General features: G+C 50.9%; 1 long non-coding RNA gene across 7 annotated transcripts in view; it reads left to right on the top strand.

The window, feature by feature from the left end:
• Window positions 1-533: 533 nt before the first annotated feature.
• LOC129391672 (uncharacterized) overlaps window positions 534-21673 on the top strand; it is an 85324-nt gene continuing 64184 nt past the window's right edge. Inside the window, exon 1 of one of the 7 annotated variants that reach the window (XR_008616260.1) lies at window positions 534-2790. This is a non-coding gene — a long non-coding RNA (uncharacterized lncRNA). The other 6 variants (XR_008616261.1, XR_008616263.1, XR_008616267.1 and 3 more) reach the window with 6 other exon arrangements.

Raw genomic sequence — 21673 nt, 5'->3', positions numbered from 1 at the left:
GGCATGTGGGATCCTCCCGGACCGGGGCACGAACCCGTGTTCCCGCGTTCCCTGCATCGGCAGGCGGACTCTCAACCACTGCGCCACTAGGGAAGCCCCTACGGGTATCATTTAATTTAGAATGGCATTTAAGATACTTCAAGGGCTGGGCCAGTTGAATTGGACTGGATCATTCTTCCAAAAAGGTATTTATCTCAGCTGGGCTTTTGCTGGGTGATTTTAGAGATGCTGGTGGGAGTTTCACTTCTTGCCCAGGAATTGCTGTGTGTTGGCCTTACTTGCCGGCCTCTCAGGTGTGGAGGTGGACAAAAGTAGGGCGCAGGCCTGGCTGGTTCCAGGATCAGGAACTTAAGTCAGGGCAGGGCCCGGGTTTGCTTTGGTTGGAGTCACGGACTCCAAGGGCGTAAAGCAGTGATGTCCATGCCCGTGGATGCGCCAGGTTTGGGGGGTGGGTGGGGTGGGCCTTCAGAGAGGAGGCGTCTCGAAGGCGGTTGGTGAGGTGCATCTGGAGCTGACTGGGGGGACCGTCGAAGAAGAGGCTGACTGGGGGCACCTGAGTGGGAGTTGGCGCAGGGTTGCACTCTCTCCCTCTTCCGTGTCTGCTTCTCTGGCGCTTGGCGTTCCGTTCTTTGCTCCTTGTTGGAACTCCTTGCAGACAAGGTTATGTTTCCTTTGTCTCCAAATCTCCCTCTCAGCAGTACCTGCCTCTCTGTTGATGCCATACCAGAGTGGATAGAGTGGTGTGGGTCGGGTGTGTGGTACAGCCGGGAAGGTAGATGGCAGAGGAGAAAGGGCCGTTGGCTCTGACCATCAGGAGTCCACACCAGAGTTCTGGTTGTGTTGGGTATGTGTGTATAGATAGCTATAGCTATGTGTGTATATAGTGGGTTCAGTAACCTTGATAGCAAGGCTCAAAAAGCAGCCCTGCAGCCGGGAGACTCCACTGTGCAGCGGTGGCGGGGGGGGCCAGGCTGATGAGTTCTGTGGGCCCCAGGCGTGGGGAGATGGGAGCACATGTGGCATTAACTGGGAAGGCTCCCCTCTTAGTAGGGGGCTGGGGGTGCAGGAACCGAGCCGAGGGTCCCCCGCTACACATTTTGGTTCTCCCGCGCTTTCTGCCTTCACTATTGCCGCCACAGGTCAGCTTGCAGGTTCTGGCCTCACGCGTGGTGATTACTGGCCCTTCTCATCCATACGGTGGCGTGGAGTTTGTCACCAAGGAAGGGAATGTACATTAATCCAAAGAAAGAGAGAAGTTCCTGTTATAACTCTTCTTTTTCCATACTCTCGTTTTCTTTCAAGCCCCGGTGACTAGAGAATTGGCTCCAAGTCTCATGAGTGCCTGTTTTAAATGGAATTAGAACTTAAGTTACAGAATCATGGTGTCTGGGTAGCATTCCTCTCCTGTCCCCATGAGAAGTTGGTTTCCCAGGGGCAAAGTGACTTGCCTAAGGTCACACGGTAGGACGAGGCAGGAAGGTGTCTGCGGCTGAGGTTTCCCAGCTCCGGCTTGGATCTGGGCTTTGGTTGTGAAGTGTATCTCACCCACCCTGGTCCTCTCCCAGGCTGCCCACTGCACTGTAAGTCTGTCTACGAGGCTCCCCCGAGTTGTGCAGGCTCGGGCCTGGCCTCTCCTTACCTTCCCTCCTCCAAGGGCGGCTTCCCTTTCCCAGAAGGAAGGCAGCTGGTGCAGAGTTGGGCTGGACTGGGCATCTTCTGTTTGGTCTTTCCAGCCTCAGCCTTGATGCTTCTTCAGATGTTCTTAGGCTCCTCCTCCAACATTGGTTGGGGGCAGGGTGGGGTGGAGGGGCTGACTTGCCCACCTTTCATCAAATTTGAGTTAGATACAAAGAGATTGGCAGTGAAAAGTCCCCCTCCCCTGGTCTTAGACTCTGAGAGCTCTCTGTTCCTTTTGCTGTCTGTCTCCCCTGCTAGCTCCAAGATTATTTGGTGTTGGTCCCGGAACGTTTGCGTCTCCTTTGGACACTTGGTATGCGACATGCTCGTTACCCACCCTTAACTGACTTGAAGTCCTTTGGTCTGTTTTCTTTGTGAGCACTTGCTTTTTGCCAGGGGCTGGGGAGGCAGGCGTCACTCGCTTGCGTTCCAGTGAAGATGCTGCTTACCTTTACTTTTTCCAAAAATGACCCTTGGTACCTTCTTAGGAAAACAGTGGAGACACGGACCATACTGTTCTCTTAAGTTCCCCCCAAAGTTGATGCTGACAAGGTTTGCATTCCTTAAGTTGAGAAGGAGGGCTAGCGTGTAAGCCTATTCTGTATCTCTAAGCATTTCAGAAGAAAGATATATCTGTGCTCTGTGTTTAAATATAGCATGGTGTTTGCTACTGAGTTGGAGAAGAAGCTATTGAATATGTAGGTCATTGACTTAGGAGAATGAGTTCGGAGTTTTCTTTGCATCTGATTAACGCTGTCTTACAATTGGGCCAAAATTGGGTTACAAAGAGTTCAACGAGATATCTGGGAGGGAAACCATAGGGATCATAAGAGGGTGCCTTTGCCCCCTTAAGGCATTCAGGGGTGTGACTTGGTGTCGGGCCCGGTGGTAGCCCGGTGTTTGGCAGCTAGCGTGGAGGCATCAGCCCCTCTGGAGTTGGATGGGGAAGAGACGGGCCGGGTGCTGCTCCCCCGAGCAGATCCGTCAGGAGCAAGGGGAGAGGGTTCTACTTAATCAGGATAAATGCCAGCGGTGTATTTTAATACATGCTTGATTCAGAACGCGCTGTTTGGAACTGCATATTTAAAAGGAAACTGCCATCCCCCTCTGAAGGTACGTGACATTTAACAGATCTGTAGCAGGAGATAGGTTTGACAGCTTCGAATTATATTTGAAAGAGTTTTTCTTTTAAGAAAGAAAATGATTACTTCTATTTTAAATGTCATCACAAAGACATAAACATGTTTAATCAAATTATATATTTAATTTATGTAGAATGTAATTTTTATTCCCGTGGAAGAGTCGCTGGTTATTTCTTTATCAGCTTTGAAGCTGGGCAGTGTTTGAAAGCGCTCAGCTTTTTGAGTAAATGGCTATTTAAGGGTGTATGCAATCTGAAAAAAATAGTATTGTGATTGAAATATTTTTCATCTGTACACTTGTACCTAATGGCACATTCTGGGGAGAGGGAGGTACTTTCATTATTGTCAGTGGGAGACATTAAGGATAAACTCCTGTTGAATGGATGGAAAGAGGTGTGACCCCGAGGACAATAAAGGCAAAACAGCAAAGATGCTCCTCCTGTAATTTTCTCCTTCTGGATTCTTTGAATCAGCAGGGAGGTGCCGGGGAGTGTTAGGACTGACTGTGCCAGCTCTCCTTAAAAGGGAGGCAGCAGGGGATCTTGGAGGACAGACACAGAACGCCACAAAAGACCTTGAGGTTGATACAGTGTGATTAAGTTTTGTCACAAAAGGCTGATGGGGAGTTCGAGGGCAGCCACAAGGTCCCCAGGCTGCTGGAAAAGCACGCATGTAGCTGTGGGTTCTCTCAGACAGGTGGCTCTCTGGCTCTGGTAATCTGCTAGGACACTCCAGCTCCAGAACTTTCTCTGAGCGAGCTGGGTGTTGGAAGGTGGCCAGCCCAGTGTACAGCTGTGTGTGTCAGCCAGGGACGGTCTTGGCCTGTTCCAGCCTGCTGCCTGGGGTTTTAATTTAGCCACGCAGGATCCGGGAGTCCTGGGTTCCCCACCAGTGTGCCCACTCGCCCATACAGACCAACCCCGGAGGCTGGTTTTCTCTTGGCCTCTCCAGGGCTGTTCTATCACATGTGACCTGGGACGCTCTGGGCATCTGGCAGCAGCTGGGCGAGAGAAACCAGTCCGTTGTGCCTGTGTTCCCAGGAAAGAACTTACGTAGCAAGCGTCTTTGCCAGCTCCAGCAGAGAAGGTCAGGGGTTCAGGAGCCGCATGCCCTGGCAGCCCAAGGAAGCTGATCCCAGTTTAGAGAGTGAATCCTGTCAACGGGCTGGGCTCCTCGTAAACACCAGTCCACCAAAGAAAGGAATTGCCCTATTTATTGGTCAACGTGCACCAAACTCAACAGACAGACCAAAAGAAAAAAAAAAAAGGGACAAAACTACTTGTTATTTTTGTAATTAAACTTGTGGTTGTAAGAGAAATAAGACCCTTTACCTCGTTTTCCCCCAATTGGTAACATCTTGCAAAATGATAGTGACAATAGCATAACCAGGAATTTGACACTGATACAATAGTATCAGAATATCAGAATAGTATCCACAGGTACTATTCAGATTTCCCCAGTGTTACACACATTCATTTGGGTGTGTTCCCTTCTGTGCAGTTGTATTATTTGTGTGGATTCCAATGTGCCCCACCACAGTCAAGACACACAAGTTTCATTACCCCAAGGATTCCCCCACCCCACCGTTCCCCTTTTATAGCCACACCCACTTTAGGTGGCCTAGACAGTTCATGGCCAACATACATGGTTGTAAACGGGGCTGGCTGACTTCCAAGACCCAGCTCACTCAGAGAAAATTCTAGAGTTGGAGTGTCCTGGCTCCTTCCCTGTCCGTAAACCCTGACAACCACTAGTCTGTTCTCCATCTCTGTAATTTTGTCCCTTAAGAATGTTATAGAAATGGAATCAAATAGTAGGTAGCCTTTTGGGATGGAGTGTTTTCACTCAGCACAGTTTCCTTTGAAATTCATTCAGGTTGTTGTATCACTGGTTTGTTCCCTTTTATTGATGAGGAATATTCCACCCCAGAGATTATTATTTTTTTTTTTTTTGGCTGCCTTGGGTCTTCGTTGCTGCGCGCGGGCTTTCTCTAGTTGCGGCGAGCGGGGGCTACTCTTGGTTGCAGTGCACGGGCTTCTCATCGCGGTGGCTTCTCTTGTTGCGGAGCATGGGCTCTATGTGCGCCGGCTTCAGCAGTTGAGGCTTGTGGGCTCGGTAGTTGTGGCTCGCGGGCCCTAGGGCACACAGGCTCAGTAGTTGTGGCACGTGGACTTAGTTGCTCCGTGGCATGTGGGATCTTCCTGGACCAGGGCTTGAACCCATCTTCCCTGCGTTGGCAGGCGGATTCTTAAGTACTGCGCCACCAGCGACGTCCCCACCCCAAAGATTTTTTGATTCAGTTTTAGACTGACTGGAACACTGGGTAAGAGGAAACCCATCATGGAGACCTGGGAGTTGCAAAACAACTCTTCCTTCACGTGGACTCTTTCTCGATGTCGGGAGGAACAAGGAATCTCTGCCCTCTGCTAGCCTGCCCTGTTTCTCAGCAGACGTCCATGGGGTGATGTTTGAAGAAGCTTGTGCCCTGACGGCTTGGCTGGTTTGGGAAACCAGCAGAAGAGCCCTCCCTTCACCTTGTGAGTTTTGTTCATCTGTGTTGTGTGTTTTTTCACAGTGCGCATGGATTGAAACAAAACTTGGGATAAAGGTTATTGGATTTTGATGTTTTATTAGCACTCATAACAATCACACAGGGGGGGTTCTGGGCTGGTGCACAAGGGAAGTAAAGGCTGTGTGAGCATGATTTCTTTTCTTTAGAGGAAGCCCTAGGCACCTAGGTGGCTTTGGCCTGCCTTTATGAGAACTGTTACAATGACATACCCCGAGAATCTAATTTCACAGTGAGAATTTTGAGCCATTGCTTCTTCAGAAAGCACATTTATTTGCACTGTGTTTTAAACATATATGCGTGTGTATTTTCTGCCGGTTTTTTTTTCTAGATCAAGCCTGTTAAGCCCTGAAAACTCCACCCGGAGCTCAGGATGGGCTCATGCAGCTGGGATGGGCTGTAGGCAGGTCTGGCCTTTGGCTTTTCTCTTCTTGTTCTGGATTCCTCTGCGTACAAGGGGGCAGCATCTGTGTCAGGGACCATCACATCCTGGTGGTCTGAACTCTGGTCGGAGGTGAAGGGGCTATCCTGATGTGGGTATCAGGCTGTTTCGGGGGGAGGTTCCCCATTCGTGGATGTGATGCTCTCTGAGGTCCCATCTGGCTCTGGGATTTATTCTTAAGACTAGAATTTGTTGCCTCTAAGGGGGAAAATATTTTGGACCCATGAGTTTACTTTCCATTACACCTTTGGGGTCTTCACTCACATTTGTGTTTGTTGGAGTTTCTCTGTGTATTGTTCTCTGTGACGTGCCTGGCTCTGTAAACGGATTTTCAGAAGTCCAGTCATCCCTTTGGTTGCACGCACAGCAGCTGTGGCCCATTTGATGGCAGGGACGCGCTTCACTTTAAACTTAAACCTCCCCTGAACCTGTAGGTTCGGGTTTGAGCAAATTTGGTTTGAAATAAAACTGAACCTAATTTCCTTTAGGCCTTTTTTTTCTTCCCAGGACTCTGGGTTCTTGAATTCCCCTGGTCTTGTTAGGAAAACATTTGTTAAACAATAGAATTGTTAACAAGTATTTGTTAACCATTTGAGTGCTTCTAGTGCTGAGCTCTTTTACCAGCGGCCTCACGTGCAACCCCACATTCGAGGGGAGAACGGTCACATCCTGGGCTCATCCTCCCCAGCTAGAGGTGAGGGAGCTTTTCTAGGGCCACTCGTGGTCTCATTCTAATGCTCTTCACTATTGTTTGGTCTCCCAAGTTCTCTAAGATAAAAATCATATTCTGTCCCTGCCCTCATGGAGCTGACCAACGAAACCAGTGACAACCCTGACGAAGCAGCCGATGCAATGCCTTCTACACGTATAAAGGGGTGGGGATGGAGGTACAGTTACGGAGAGCTAGGGTTTGAGGGGCTGTTATTCGGCTGAATTAACTTTCCCCAGCTTCCTCCCTGCTCAATATTCTGCATTTAGTCCATTGATCCGTAGTGTTGGTATCTAAATCCGGTCACTCTTCTTGTGAGTAATTTTTCAGGGCTTGCGGACTCGGCCATTTGATTCTCAAGTCATAGATATATATATTTTTTCTTCTTCTCTCTACTCATTCTTCTGCAGTCTAACCTGTGGCCGCGAACTTGGCCGGAGCCTGCTAAGTCTGCCTTGCTGCAGTGTCCGTCCTCTCCTGCAGGCCCTGGGGGAGCCAAGGGATCCCCACTGCATGGGTGCCCTCTCCCCTGCCCCTCAGGGATTCTCCCAGGTTGATTGGCCACTGGAATTCAGATCTATGCATTGGCATTCCTAAGAGGGACACCCTGTATCTAGGTTAAATTTGCATGAGGTTGGAGGGGATATACCTTGCTTCCTTTTAAACCCACCTTGGCAGTGCAGCTATCACTTAAGGACTTAGATCCTGAATAGAGCCACTCTGCAGAGATGCTATGGCCCGGAACCAAGGCAGCAGCTGTCTCTCTGCATCCCCAGCTTCAGCTCCCTCTCCTGATGTAGAAGCCCACATAAATTCACTGTACATTTTCCAGATTGCAGGAAATCTGCTCTTTGCAGAAAATGGAGAAATAGAGGAAAATATGAAGATTAACGCACAATTTTTATGATCTGAAAGACTTATATTTTAAAAATCACCTTAGCATATGGAGAAATAACTTCTTTGAACACTTTGGGTGTATTTTCTGTCTCCTGCATGGTATGCATACACTAGCAAATGACATTCACCGTTTAAAGAATATTTTTAAATTTATGTATAAGATTTGGAGTCTTATGTTTTATATTTGTTTTTCCGTTTAACCTGTAAATGTTTTTCCTAAGTGAAATATTTTTGAATTTTTAAAACTAAATAATTTGTTGAGATACAGGTATCATAATGTATGTAGGTATAACATGAGAGCTATTTGTTTTTCTCTATAGTGTTATCAAGAAAGATAGTTATCCAACTATTTTCTGTTTCAGGGAAGCATCTTAGATGGTTTATTTTTATGTGAATCTTGACTCCTCTAATTACTCCCTAGAGGTAGAATGGGGCGGGGGGGATGAAATCTAACTTTTCAGAAAAGACTCCCGCTGAAGCGGTGGGGGCTGTTTGTCTCACCGACTCTTCAACGTTTTGCTCCGTCATCCGTGGATTTTATGTCACGGATTGTCAGCTTAATAAGTTTTGTGTTGCTGTGCTGAGCATCGAGAGACCCTCCGCTTACTGTCTGACCCTGTGCCCCTTGTCAATCAGAGTGTCAATGGGGTGCCTAATGAAAAGGAATTCGGGGGACTTCCCTGGGATTTCGCCTTCCAATGCAGGGGGTGCGGGTTTGATCCCTGGTCTGGGAGCTAGGATCTCCCGTGCCTCAGGGCCAAAAATCCAAGGCATAAAGCAGAGGCAGTATTGTAGCAAATTCAATAGAGACTTTGAAAATGGTCCACATCAAAAAAAAAAAAAGTCTAAAAAAGAAAAGGAACTCGGCACCTCTTCTGCGCCCTCCTCTCTACCTGGGAGAAAACCGAGGCCAGGGCATTCATTTCAAGATGCCCTACTGGTTGGTGGTTGCTACTAGCTGGGCTCTGTTCTTGGGCCATCTCATCTCTCTTCCACTCCCAGCCGGTTCCGGAACCTCTCCTAGAGGCGCGTGTGCCTGGGCTGATAGCTTTCTTGTTCACTTACTGTTTGAAACCGCAAAAGGCCACCTACAGGTGTCTCTGATCCGACTTGTGGGTTTACACCTCCGCTGCCTGATACATTGGGCTGAGACCTCAGGGGCCAGGCTTCCCTTTGAGCCAGGCTGATTGGAAGCAGGTCCTCCCCCAGCGAGGACTCCCCACTCCTCTGGGCATTTCAAAGTTAACAGGGCGGCTTCCCAGCTTGTCTGACATTGGGACAGACTCGTGGGGGCCCAGCCAGGCCGCTGGGAACCGGGAGTCAGACTGCCCCGACCTGCTGCCTGCACTTCCAGGGCCAGCTGGGCAGTTTGGGGTGTGGGAACACAGCTTGAATTCACAGGATGACGTCGTCGTGTGTGTGGTTGCTGCTTATTGAACCACGTTTTCTTTTTTTTTTCCTTCAAAACTTGGCTCCTGTTGGGCCGGATCTGCAGCACCCGTTTATCGATTTGCTTTCCGTGTCCATGTTTCCAGTTGTTTCCAATTCCCCCCGCCCCGCCAGTCTGACAGCCTCATGCCCTTGTTTATTCCTCCACTGCTGGAGCCGCTGAGAACAGAGCCTTTCCCCAGAGGATTGAAGCCCAGCTAATGCTGCGAGGCTAGGCCGTTCCTGGTCACCTAGCCGTGCTCAAATCTGCCGGCTCTGTAGGGCGGGTGCAAAAGCAGAAAGCTGAAAGGCAGCAGAGGAACGGACACGCTAATTGACTACACCTGAGACAACACTGAGCAAATACCCTAGTTTGTTTTCCTTAAGAAAGTGGCAGAGTTCCAAGACTTCCCTTAAAACAGTTTTCCACTGCCTCTCCCTTATATTTGAAGACAAGAGTTCAGAAATCTTGGCTGTTGGGCCTTTTCATGTTCTTAAACCTTATATGCAGCTGAACGTATTTAATATTACAAAACTTCCATAAACACTCTCTCTACAAAGACTGTAGGTAAAGTCTGTGCCCGGAGGGCATGTTTCTTATTGAAGTTGAAACTCTAGCACATGGTGGGGTGGGCAGTAATGACGAAGTGTTGATTTGACCTTAGGTGTCTTGACACCAGTGTGGCTGTATAGGGACATGGAAAGAATTAGCTTTCAGGGTCCCCCTGCCTCAATAAAGGAAAGTTGTTTCCAAGCTAATTAATATGGTTTATTCACTATTAGGCAGTAGTACGTGGAATTGGATCCTGGGAAGGAACGATGCAGCCGCGCTAAGGGGAAAGTATCTCAGGACACACCGTGTTAATTCCGTCTTGTCCGGCGTTTCCCTCTTCAGAGGACGTAGTCTTTTCCTTGGTTTTCCCAGTGTGACAAGCACACCAGAATTCCACGCTGCGTCGTGCCTGACGGGCTAAGCCTTTCTGGGGGTGCGTTAATACTGAGAGGCTGGGCAGGCGCATAAATACACATGGGGAGGGAAGGGGGGGCCTTCCCAGGTGACCTGGGCTTGTGCCATCGCTGTGTCAGCCTGAGGTCCTGGTTAGGGGCAGATCACACACGTGTGGCCCCGAGTTCTGAGCGTGGGGAGAGGCCGCATCCCAGCAGCTGCCGGCCCCTCCCCCTCCCCGCGTTGCTCAGAGATGCCCGTCTGCGCCCCCAGCAGCCCCGCAGGCATGCAGCATGCAGCTCTGGTTACCGCGCCCAGTCAGCTGAGGGCAGCCCGAGGCCATCCCTTTGTGGGTCATCATGCATCCCTGGGTGTGTGGCAGACCCGCTGAGGGTGGTCAGGTGTGAACCAGGAGCTGGAGGGGGTGGGGAGGGGCCCAGGCTGCTCAGGGGTCCCGTGAACTGTATTCCAGGAGCTGCGGCCTGTGCCCTTGACTTGACTTCCGGCACTTCTGTCTGGGCATGTCCCTCTTTGGCCAGAAGGACTTCTTTTTTGCTGCTAGGGGCAGGTCGGTTTTAGGGGCTGGACGTTTGGTTTCTCTGTGGATTTCCGGGTTCCACCTCTACTCAGGACTTTTCCCCGCCTGCCACCCTTGAACTTGAGATAGTTGTGAGGCCCTGCTGTGGATACGCGGGCAAGCCCCCGGCACCCGCGTCCCGTGTCCTCGCATCCTCATCGTGATTCCGCCGTGGAGGGTCACCCCCCTTTTACACAGATTGACACCCCGAAATGGTGCTGTGTGGCTAGTGTGTGCAGCAGGAGGGGTGAATAGGTTGACACAGGGCTTGCACGCGGACCTTCAGGTCACCACGGCTCCCTGAGCTGGGGCTCGAGTTCCGCGTCTGTGGGTCCCTCTTGCAGCAGCCCGTGGGCAGGTGGCTCCTTCCCTGAGGCACCGGTGGGCAGCAGGTGGCCCTGAGGTCGCCGTGGGCCCTGCAGCTGTGGGCGGACCAGCGATACATCATCACTTCAGCAGGGCTCAGTCTTAAATTTGATGACAACAGGTGCCTTCTTGAGAGGGCCAGCCGGCAACAGCAGCAGCGTCCGAGCCAAGAGAACACTGATGAGAGAGAAGGCCGGGGTTTCTGGATGGTTCTTCCCCCAGCCCTTTGTTCCTTTTCTGAGCACAGCCATGCCGCAGGACTGTCACCAAGGGGAGGGCGAGGCCACCCTGCGGGGGAGCGTGTAGGTCCCTCAGAGACGCGGTGAGGAGTATTGGACTCTTAGGCCAAACGGGAACCATTTATCTCGTGATTTGAGCAGAGACCGGTTTGGTTCTTAGCAGACGCTGACGATGACACCCTTGTCCCGTGTCCTGGAGTCGCGTGCCAAGCCTGACGGTGACTGGCATTTACCGAGGACTGGCCGTGCACAGGCCGAGCGCCGAGCTCCCCGGGCATTACCACTTTGAAGGGACCCGATCACCTGTGAAGCAGGTGCTGCCTTCTCCATCTCAGGACAGAGTCCCAGGGCGGTGGTCACCTTGACCCGTGGAGCCTGGGCTGCTTCTCTGCAGTGTCCTGTTAACTCCGAGCTCTCTCCCCTGTCCTTTCCCACCAGCCCCTCTAGTGCAGTAAATCTGTGAGGGCCAAGGGATGATTCTGCGGACGACTTTCTGGTTCTCGGTTTAAGTAGTAAGTGTGCATGGGGCCCCCTGGATCTGACATGAGCCCAGCGTGAAGGAGGGCAGGTTCCAGATAAGGCCAGTGCTCTCCTCAAGCCTGGGCCTCCTGCTTCTGTCCACAGTTACCACATGAGGATCTCTCTCCTGCTAAGAAATGTCCAAGCCAGGCCTCGCTTTTGCTCACTGGCCAGCCAGGAGGAGAGAAAGCAGAGGCGCTTTCCTTGGAAGCAGTGGGTGAAGGGGCCCCCACCTGCCATAGCAGGACAGAGGACGGGCGTTTTAAAGCCTAGATGACCCAAATATGAGTCAGGCAGAGCAAAGAATTCAAGTGGGGTTCAGGCAGGCCCCGGGTGGTAACAAGAGCTGACACATCAAAGCGTTAGAGGCTTTAGAAATAATTCATGCAGAGTAAGTGCAAGTAAGTGGGCACTTGGTGATGCCTGTCGCAGGCTGAGGGGGGATGCCGGGGCGCCCACGCTGAGCCTGTGTGCCCCTCTTCTCTCTCTAGAGTTTGGATGATGCAGGGCACAGAGCAGAGCGCAGGAGCCGTTCCGAAAGAGGGCGAAGTTCAAGTGGGGGCCAGACTGGTCCTCCCGGAATGAGCCAGGGCAGAGTCTCTCAGGACCCCCCCCCCCGCTTCCAGACCTTTATAGAGCTCATCTCATTTCAGTTTCAGAAAAGTAGACTTATTAACTGTAGACCTAGAAGGTAATTTTCATATGCCCGACTCAGTGTAAGAAGAAACTAAAAATCCAGGTGGTAGGGACCCTTCTAGGTGATGTGTCCTGAATTTATGTTTCCTATATGAAAGCCCCAGCCCCGGCGTGGACTCCACCAGGCTCTGGGTACTGCTCTTCCCTCCCTCTGTGTGAGTGTGTGCGCGTGCGTGCGCCCATGCACGCACGCGCACACCCCCCCACCGCCACACCCCCTCATCGTCATCAACTACGGGTGGAACACGTTTGCCAAGTGACGTTTAATAGATTCACCGAGGTTGATCATACGGGCCAAAAATAGATGCCCTTTTCCATGGCCAGAAGCAGCGGAGTGAACTTGGAGCTGCCTGGCATTTACTGGCCGAGGCTGAGTTACTTGGTGGAACAGCCCGCTTAGCTTCCTGGGGTTGCTCGGGTAGGAGCGGGGGTGATTTTAATTAGCTAAGTCATTCCTGTGTCTTGTTGTACTCCTAGAAGTTCTTGGAGGAATCCTGCCAAGAACGTTTCCCCTGGCAAATCTGCGGGGCGCTACTCCCTGTTGCCCTGTCGTCCAGGATCTACGGAACCAAGTGTTTTTGAATTTTTAGCCCTTTTCGCCTTTCTGTAGCTGCATTCTTTTTCAAGTGCTTCTTTCCACCTTCACGTAACAATGGGCACTTGCTTTAAAGAGTCTGACAGTCTTCCAAGCTTTTTAATGTGCTTAATCCACGAAATAAGCTGTCACCGTTCAGTTGGGCAGTCTGCAGGCTCTTCTGAATTTTTGGCTTAAAATTCCGTGAAATGTCACCGGCCGAGTTGTCTGTTCCTTGTTTAATTACTTTGCCTATGAAGTATCTCAAGGAAAGAACCTGTGCCCACCAGTAAGATTAGGTAGGTGTTAACATGTTGCTTTTGTCTTCAGACCTTAGTTGAAAAGAATGTTACAGACAGGCGTGTGTGTGTGTGTGTGTGTGTGTGTGTGTGTGTGTGTGTGTGTGTGTGTGTGTGTATGTATATATATATATATATATGCAGTTAGTTACATATCTGATTTCCAGCTGTATTCCAGACAAGGAAGACTTTGGAGATGAATAACGCGTGATCAAGGCATTTAAACATTTAGAGACTTGGCGATGGGTAGAGTATGTCACAGCCTGGCAGTCAGGAGTGAAGGTGTCACAGATGTCTAGGGTACGGGTTTTTTTGTTGTTGTTGTTTGTTTTTTTTTGCGGTACGCGGGCCTCTCACTGCTGTGGCCTCTCCCGCTGCGGAGCACAGGCTCCGGACGCGCAGGCTCAGCGGCCACGGCTCACGGGCCCAGCCGCTCCGCGGCATGTGGGATCTTCCCGGACCGGGGCACGAACGCGTGTCCCCAGACTGACTGGAACACTGGGTAAGAGGAAACCCATCATGGAGACCTGGGAGTTGCAAAACAACTCTTCCTTCACGTGGACTCTTTCTCGATGTCGGGAGGAACAAGGAATCTCTGCCCTCTGCTAGCCTGCCCTGTTTCTCAGCAGACGTCCATGGGGTGATGTTTGAAGAAGCTTGTGCCCTGACGGCTTGGCTGGTTTGGGAAACCAGCAGAAGAGCCCTCCCTTCACCTTGTGAGTTTTGTTCATCTGTGTTGTGTGTTTTTTCACAGTGCGCATGGATTGAAACAAAACTTGGGATAAAGGTTATTGGATTTTGATGTTTTATTAGCACTCATAACAATCACACAGGGGGGGTTCTGGGCTGGTGCACAAGGGAAGTAAAGGCTGTGTGAGCATGATTTCTTTTCTTTAGAGGAAGCCCTAGGCACCTAGGTGGCTTTGGCCTGCCTTTATGAGAACTGTTACAATGACATACCCCGAGAATCTAATTTCACAGTGAGAATTTTGAGCCATTGCTTCTTCAGAAAGCACATTTATTTGCACTGTGTTTTAAACATATATGCGTGTGTATTTTCTGCCGGTTTTTTTTTCTAGATCAAGCCTGTTAAGCCCTGAAAACTCCACCCGGAGCTCAGGATGGGCTCATGCAGCTGGGATGGGCTGTAGGCAGGTCTGGCCTTTGGCTTTTCTCTTCTTGTTCTGGATTCCTCTGCGTACAAGGGGGCAGCATCTGTGTCAGGGACCATCACATCCTGGTGGTCTGAACTCTGGTCGGAGGTGAAGGGGCTATCCTGATGTGGGTATCAGGCTGTTTCGGGGGGAGGTTCCCCATTCGTGGATGTGATGCTCTCTGAGGTCCCATCTGGCTCTGGGATTTATTCTTAAGACTAGAATTTGTTGCCTCTAAGGGGGAAAATATTTTGGACCCATGAGTTTACTTTCCATTACACCTTTGGGGTCTTCACTCACATTTGTGTTTGTTGGAGTTTCTCTGTGTATTGTTCTCTGTGACGTGCCTGGCTCTGTAAACGGATTTTCAGAAGTCCAGTCATCCCTTTGGTTGCACGCACAGCAGCTGTGGCCCATTTGATGGCAGGGACGCGCTTCACTTTAAACTTAAACCTCCCCTGAACCTGTAGGTTCGGGTTTGAGCAAATTTGGTTTGAAATAAAACTGAACCTAATTTCCTTTAGGCCTTTTTTTTCTTCCCAGGACTCTGGGTTCTTGAATTCCCCTGGTCTTGTTAGGAAAACATTTGTTAAACAATAGAATTGTTAACAAGTATTTGTTAACCATTTGAGTGCTTCTAGTGCTGAGCTCTTTTACCAGCGGCCTCACGTGCAACCCCACATTCGAGGGGAGAACGGTCACATCCTGGGCTCATCCTCCCCAGCTAGAGGTGAGGGAGCTTTTCTAGGGCCACTCGTGGTCTCATTCTAATGCTCTTCACTATTGTTTGGTCTCCCAAGTTCTCTAAGATAAAAATCATATTCTGTCCCTGCCCTCATGGAGCTGACCAACGAAACCAGTGACAACCCTGACGAAGCAGCCGATGCAATGCCTTCTACACGTATAAAGGGGTGGGGATGGAGGTACAGTTACGGAGAGCTAGGGTTTGAGGGGCTGTTATTCGGCTGAATTAACTTTCCCCAGCTTCCTCCCTGCTCAATATTCTGCATTTAGTCCATTGATCCGTAGTGTTGGTATCTAAATCCGGTCACTCTTCTTGTGAGTAATTTTTCAGGGCTTGCGGACTCGGCCATTTGATTCTCAAGTCATAGATATATATATTTTTTCTTCTTCTCTCTACTCATTCTTCTGCAGTCTAACCTGTGGCCGCGAACTTGGCCGGAGCCTGCTAAGTCTGCCTTGCTGCAGTGTCCGTCCTCTCCTGCAGGCCCGGGGGGTGCCATGGGATCCCCACTGCATGGGTGCCCTCTCCCCTGCCCCTCAGGGATTCTCCCAGGTTGATTGGCCACTGGAATTCAGATCTATGCATTGGCATTCCTAAGAGGGACACCCTGTATCTAGGTTAAATTTGCATGAGGTTGGAGGGGATATACCTTGCTTCCTTTTAAACCCACCTTGGCAGTGCAGCTATCACTTAAGGACTTAGATCCTGAATAGAGCCACTCTGCAGAGATGCTATGGCCCGGAACCAAGGCAGCAGCTGTCTCTCTGCATCCCCAGCTTCAGCTCCCTCTCCTGATGTAGAAGCCCACATAAATTCACTGTACATTTTCCAGATTGCAGGAAATCTGCTCTTTGCAGAAAATGGAGAAATAGAGGAAAATATGAAGATTAACGCACAATTTTTATGATCTGAAAGACTTATATTTTAAAAATCACCTTAGCATATGGAGAAATAACTTCTTTGAACACTTTGGGTGTATTTTCTGTCTCCTGCATGGTATGCATACACTAGCAAATGACATTCACCGTTTAAAGAATATTTTTAAATTTATGTATAAGATTTGGAGTCTTATGTTTTATATTTGTTTTTCCGTTTAACCTGTAAATGTTTTTCCTAAGTGAAATATTTTTGAATTTTTAAAACTAAATAATTTGTTGAGATACAGGTATCATAATGTATGTAGGTATAACATGAGAGCTATTTGTTTTTCTCTATAGTGTTATCAAGAAAGATAGTTATCCAACTATTTTCTGTTTCAGGGAAGCATCTTAGATGGTTTATTTTTATGTGAATCTTGACTCCTCTAATTACTCCCTAGAGGTAGAATGGGGCGGGGGGGATGAAATCTAACTTTTCAGAAAAGACTCCCGCTGAAGCGGTGGGGGCTGTTTGTCTCACCGACTCTTCAACGTTTTGCTCCGTCATCCGTGGATTTTATGTCACGGATTGTCAGCTTAATAAGTTTTGTGTTGCTGTGCTGAGCATCGAGAGACCCTCCGCTTACTGTCTGACCCTGTGCCCCTTGTCAATCAGAGTGTCAATGGGGTGCCTAATGAAAAGGAATTCGGGGGACTTCCCTGGGATTTCGCCTTCCAATGCAGGGGGTGCGGGTTTGATCCCTGGTCTGGGAGCTAGGATCTCCCGTGCCTCAGGGCCAAAAATCCAAGGCATAAAGCAGAGGCAGTATTGTAGCAAATTCAATAGAGACTTTGAAAATGGTCCACATCAAAAAAAAAAAAAGTCTAAAAAAGAAAAGGAACTCGGCACCTCTTCTGCGCCCTCCTCTCTACCTGGGAGAAAACCGAGGCCAGGGCATTCATTTCAAGATGCCCTACTGGTTGGTGGTTGCTACTAGCTGGGCTCTGTTCTTGGGCCATCTCATCTCTCTTCCACTCCCAGCCGGTTCCGGAACCTCTCCTAGAGGCGCGTGTGCCTGGGCTGATAGCTTTCTTGTTCACTTACTGTTTGAAACCGCAAAAGGCCACCTACAGGTGTCTCTGATCCGACTTGTGGGTTTACACCTCCGCTGCCTGATACATTGGGCTGAGACCTCAGGGGCCAGGCTTCCCTTTGAGCCAGGCTGATTGGAAGCAGGTCCTCCCCCAGCGAGGACTCCCCACTCCTCTGGGCATTTCAAAGTTAACAGGGCGGCTTCCCAGCTTGTCTGACATTGGGACAGACTCGTGGGGGCCCAGCCAGGCCGCTGGGAACCGGGAGTCAGACTGCCCCGACCTGCTGCCTGCACTTCCAGGGCCAGCTGGGCAGTTTGGGGTGTGGGAACACAGCTTGAATTCACAGGATGACGTCGTCGTGTGTGTGGTTGCTGCTTATTGAACCACGTTTTCTTTTTTTTTTCCTTCAAAACTTGGCTCCTGTTGGGCCGGATCTGCAGCACCCGTTTATCGATTTGCTTTCCGTGTCCATGTTTCCAGTTGTTTCCAATTCCCCCCGCCCCGCCAGTCTGACAGCCTCATGCCCTTGTTTATTCCTCCACTGCTGGAGCCGCTGAGAACAGAGCCTTTCCCCAGAGGATTGAAGCCCAGCTAATGCTGCGAGGCTAGGCCGTTCCTGGTCACCTAGCCGTGCTCAAATCTGCCGGCTCTGTAGGGCGGGTGCAAAAGCAGAAAGCTGAAAGGCAGCAGAGGAACGGACACGCTAATTGACTACACCTGAGACAACACTGAGCAAATACCCTAGTTTGTTTTCCTTAAGAAAGTGGCAGAGTTCCAAGACTTCCCTTAAAACAGTTTTCCACTGCCTCTCCCTTATATTTGAAGACAAGAGTTCAGAAATCTTGGCTGTTGGGCCTTTTCATGTTCTTAAACCTTATATGCAGCTGAACGTATTTAATATTACAAAACTTCCATAAACACTCTCTCTACAAAGACTGTAGGTAAAGTCTGTGCCCGGAGGGCATGTTTCTTATTGAAGTTGAAACTCTAGCACATGGTGGGGTGGGCAGTAATGACGAAGTGTTGATTTGACCTTAGGTGTCTTGACACCAGTGTGGCTGTATAGGGACATGGAAAGAATTAGCTTTCAGGGTCCCCCTGCCTCAATAAAGGAAAGTTGTTTCCAAGCTAATTAATATGGTTTATTCACTATTAGGCAGTAGTACGTGGAATTGGATCCTGGGAAGGAACGATGCAGCCGCGCTAAGGGGAAAGTATCTCAGGACACACCGTGTTAATTCCGTCTTGTCCGGCGTTTCCCTCTTCAGAGGACGTAGTCTTTTCCTTGGTTTTCCCAGTGTGACAAGCACACCAGAATTCCACGCTGCGTCGTGCCTGACGGGCTAAGCCTTTCTGGGGGTGCGTTAATACTGAGAGGCTGGGCAGGCGCATAAATACACATGGGGAGGGAAGGGGGGGCCTTCCCAGGTGACCTGGGCTTGTGCCATCGCTGTGTCAGCCTGAGGTCCTGGTTAGGGGCAGATCACACACGTGTGGCCCCGAGTTCTGAGCGTGGGGAGAGGCCGCATCCCAGCAGCTGCCGGCCCCTCCCCCTCCCCGCGTTGCTCAGAGATGCCCGTCTGCGCCCCCAGCAGCCCCGCAGGCATGCAGCATGCAGCTCTGGTTACCGCGCCCAGTCAGCTGAGGGCAGCCCGAGGCCATCCCTTTGTGGGTCATCATGCATCCCTGGGTGTGTGGCAGACCCGCTGAGGGTGGTCAGGTGTGAACCAGGAGCTGGAGGGGGTGGGGAGGGGCCCAGGCTGCTCAGGGGTCCCGTGAACTGTATTCCAGGAGCTGCGGCCTGTGCCCTTGACTTGACTTCCGGCACTTCTGTCTGGGCATGTCCCTCTTTGGCCAGAAGGACTTCTTTTTTGCTGCTAGGGGCAGGTCGGTTTTAGGGGCTGGACGTTTGGTTTCTCTGTGGATTTCCGGGTTCCACCTCTACTCAGGACTTTTCCCCGCCTGCCACCCTTGAACTTGAGATAGTTGTGAGGCCCTGCTGTGGATACGCGGGCAAGCCCCCGGCACCCGCGTCCCGTGTCCTCGCATCCTCATCGTGATTCCGCCGTGGAGGGTCACCCCCCTTTTACACAGATTGACACCCCGAAATGGTGCTGTGTGGCTAGTGTGTGCAGCAGGAGGGGTGAATAGGTTGACACAGGGCTTGCACGCGGACCTTCAGGTCACCACGGCTCCCTGAGCTGGGGCTCGAGTTCCGCGTCTGTGGGTCCCTCTTGCAGCAGCCCGTGGGCAGGTGGCTCCTTCCCTGAGGCACCGGTGGGCAGCAGGTGGCCCTGAGGTCGCCGTGGGCCCTGCAGCTGTGGGCGGACCAGCGATACATCATCACTTCAGCAGGGCTCAGTCTTAAATTTGATGACAACAGGTGCCTTCTTGAGAGGGCCAGCCGGCAACAGCAGCAGCGTCCGAGCCAAGAGAACACTGATGAGAGAGAAGGCCGGGGTTTCTGGATGGTTCTTCCCCCAGCCCTTTGTTCCTTTTCTGAGCACAGCCATGCCGCAGGACTGTCACCAAGGGGAGGGCGAGGCCACCCTGCGGGGGAGCGTGTAGGTCCCTCAGAGACGCGGTGAGGAGTATTGGACTCTTAGGCCAAACGGGAACCATTTATCTCGTGATTTGAGCAGAGACCGGTTTGGTTCTTAGCAGACGCTGACGATGACACCCTTGTCCCGTGTCCTGGAGTCGCGTGCCAAGCCTGACGGTGACTGGCATTTACCGAGGACTGGCCGTGCACAGGCCGAGCGCCGAGCTCCCCGGGCATTACCACTTTGAAGGGACCCGATCACCTGTGAAGCAGGTGCTGCCTTCTCCATCTCAGGACAGAGTCCCAGGGCGGTGGTCACCTTGACCCGTGGAGCCTGGGCTGCTTCTCTGCAGTGTCCTGTTAACTCCGAGCTCTCTCCCCTGTCCTTTCCCACCAGCCCCTCTAGTGCAGTAAATCTGTGAGGGCCAAGGGATGATTCTGCGGACGACTTTCTGGTTCTCGGTTTAAGTAGTAAGTGTGCATGGGGCCCCCTGGATCTGACATGAGCCCAGCGTGAAGGAGGGCAGGTTCCAGATAAGGCCAGTGCTCTCCTCAAGCCTGGGCCTCCTGCTTCTGTCCACAGTTACCACATGAGGATCTCTCTCCTGCTAAGAAATGTCCAAGCCAGGCCTCGCTTTTGCTCACTGGCCAGCCAGGAGGAGAGAAAGCAGAGGCGCTTTCCTTGGAAGCAGTGGGTGAAGGGGCCCCCACCTGCCATAGCAGGACAGAGGACGGGCGTTTTAAAGCCTAGATGACCCAAATATGAGTCAGGCAGAGCAAAGAATTCAAGTGGGGTTCAGGCAGGCCCCGGGTGGTAACAAGAGCTGACACATCAAAGCGTTAGAGGCTTTAGAAATAATTCATGCAGAGTAAGTGCAAGTAAGTGGGCACTTGGTGATGCCTGTCGCAGGCTGAGGGGGGATGCCGGGGCGCCCACGCTGAGCCTGTGTGCCCCTCTTCTCTCTCTAGAGTTTGGATGATGCAGGGCACAGAGCAGAGCGCAGGAGCCGTTCCGAAAGAGGGCGAAGTTCAAGTGGGGGCCAGACTGGTCCTCCCGGAATGAGCCAGGGCAGAGTCTCTCAGGACCCCCCCCCCCGCTTCCAGACCTTTATAGAGCTCATCTCATTTCAGTTTCAGAAAAGTAGACTTATTAACTGTAGACCTAGAAGGTAATTTTCATATGCCCGACTCAGTGTAAGAAGAAACTAAAAATCCAGGTGGTAGGGACCCTTCTAGGTGATGTGTCCTGAATTTATGTTTCCTATATGAAAGCCCCAGCCCCGGCGTGGACTCCACCAGGCTCTGGGTACTGCTCTTCCCTCCCTCTGTGTGAGTGTGTGCGCGTGCGTGCGCCCATGCACGCACGCGCACACCCCCCCACCGCCACACCCCCTCATCGTCATCAACTACGGGTGGAACACGTTTGCCAAGTGACGTTTAATAGATTCACCGAGGTTGATCATACGGGCCAAAAATAGATGCCCTTTTCCATGGCCAGAAGCAGCGGAGTGAACTTGGAGCTGCCTGGCATTTACTGGCCGAGGCTGAGTTACTTGGTGGAACAGCCCGCTTAGCTTCCTGGGGTTGCTCGGGTAGGAGCGGGGGTGATTTTAATTAGCTAAGTCATTCCTGTGTCTTGTTGTACTCCTAGAAGTTCTTGGAGGAATCCTGCCAAGAACGTTTCCCCTGGCAAATCTGCGGGGCGCTACTCCCTGTTGCCCTGTCGTCCAGGATCTACGGAACCAAGTGTTTTTGAATTTTTAGCCCTTTTCGCCTTTCTGTAGCTGCATTCTTTTTCAAGTGCTTCTTTCCACCTTCACGTAACAATGGGCACTTGCTTTAAAGAGTCTGACAGTCTTCCAAGCTTTTTAATGTGCTTAATCCACGAAATAAGCTGTCACCGTTCACTTGGGCAGTCTGCAGGCTCTTCTGAATTTTTGGCTTAAAATTCCGTGAAATGTCACCGGCCGAGTTGTCTGTTCCTTGTTTAATTACTTTGCCTATGAAGTATCTCAAGGAAAGAACCTGTGCCCACCAGTAAGATTAGGTAGGTGTTAACATGTTGCTTTTGTCTTCAGACCTTAGTTGAAAAGAATGTTACAGACAGGCGTGTGTGTGTGTGTGTGTGTGTGTGTGTGTGTGTGTGTGTGTGTGTGTGTGTGTGTATGTATATATATATATATATATGCAGTTAGTTACA

The sequence above is a fragment of the Physeter macrocephalus genome, chromosome 20 (assembly GCF_002837175.3).
Source record: "Physeter macrocephalus isolate SW-GA chromosome 20, ASM283717v5, whole genome shotgun sequence".
Classification (NCBI taxonomy): domain Eukaryota; kingdom Metazoa; phylum Chordata; class Mammalia; order Artiodactyla; family Physeteridae; genus Physeter; species Physeter macrocephalus.
The sequence above is the reverse complement of the archived record's forward strand: the minus strand, read 5'-3'. Positions and strand labels throughout refer to the sequence as shown.